At 38.6% G+C, this 1,353-nt stretch overlaps 1 pseudogene; it reads left to right on the top strand.

Moving 5' to 3' along the window:
- The first annotated feature begins 294 nt into the window (after positions 1–294).
- On the top strand, positions 295–1,038 carry LOC103016353 (tRNA wybutosine-synthesizing protein 3 homolog; annotated as a pseudogene).
- The last annotated feature ends 315 nt before the right edge of the window (positions 1,039–1,353 follow it).

Raw genomic sequence — 1,353 nt, 5'->3', positions numbered from 1 at the left:
TCATGTGTATTTTTGATTATAGCTAGCCTATTGGGTGGAAAGTGGTATCTCATTGTGGTTTTGATTTGCATTTTTCTAATGACTAATGATATTGAGCATCTTTTCACGTTCTTCCCCCACCCCAGTTTTGAAGTATCTTTTCACGTTTTTATTGGCGTGTACATCATCTTTTGAGAAATGTCTACTCAGATCCTCTAGAGTTTGGACATTTCTGGCCACCACTGGCTTCAATATGGCTGCCCCCAGGGAAAGGCGAGGCTAATGTGAAAGTGCAGACCCTAACTCCCTCCTTGCATGGATAGTAGTGCAGCGTTCAAGAGATGGAAGGTGCAAGTGTCTGAGCAAAGTGGGCCTCAGCCGGAAAGGCAGTGTGGACGAGGATGTGGTAGAGCTTGTGCAGCCCTTGACTGGGCGAGAACAGTTTTTCACCACCAGTTCCTGAGCTGGCTGCATCCTCCTCCTAGACAGGGGTATAAATGGTTTTGAGGTTCAGAAACAAAATCGTTGCTGGCTACTGGTTACACACAAACTGTGCGTGAAAGATGACGTGATTGTAGCCCTAAAGGAAGCGAATGGTGGTGCCACTTTGAAATTTGAACCATTTGTTCTTCATGTGCTGTGTCAACAGTTGCAGGATGCACAGATTCTGGTAAAATTTTGTGATTATACTTGAATTTATAGCATTCAGTGGCAATAGATTCTGCTTTCAGGAACTCTGGCATAATAGTGGGAAAGAGAGGAAAGACTATGTTGGCTGTCCAGAGCACACATGGCTTAGAAGTTCCATTAAGCCATAAAGGAAAACTGATGGTGACAGGGGAATATATCGACTTCCTGTTAAAGATAAGCAAATCAAAAAATGTAGGAAAGCAAGAAGAGAATTGAAAGGTTTTACAACCGCCTATAACATGCTTTGTAAAAAGAAACTATTTCTACTACCTCACATCCCAAAGAGAAAATCAAAGAGAAAAATAACTCATCATATACTCATAAGAAAAAAAGAAACCCAGAAGAAGCACATGGCAAATGTATTACTGAAGAAAATGATAAATAACTTGAAAATGATGATCATGATGATCCAGGAATCAGGGTTACTGTCTTCCCTGAAGATTGCTGAGATTTGGTTCCAAAGTGTCTTGGTAGAATAATGTTTCTAATAGATTTTATAAAGTTGCTCTATATAAGAGTATTTTAGTCTGTTGAGTGTATCAGCCTGTCAGAAAAGCAAGATTTAATTTTTTTCTATATTTTAGAGAAACCCTTAGCTTTTAAAAATACCTGTATATAATATTTGCTCTTAAATACCATCTTTTTTAGTCACATAGTCATTGAAAAAATAAACTTATGATTTTT

This window comes from Balaenoptera acutorostrata, chromosome X (assembly GCF_949987535.1).
Source record: "Balaenoptera acutorostrata chromosome X, mBalAcu1.1, whole genome shotgun sequence".
NCBI classification, from domain to species: domain Eukaryota; kingdom Metazoa; phylum Chordata; class Mammalia; order Artiodactyla; family Balaenopteridae; genus Balaenoptera; species Balaenoptera acutorostrata.
This window is presented reverse-complemented; position numbering and strand designations above follow the sequence as displayed.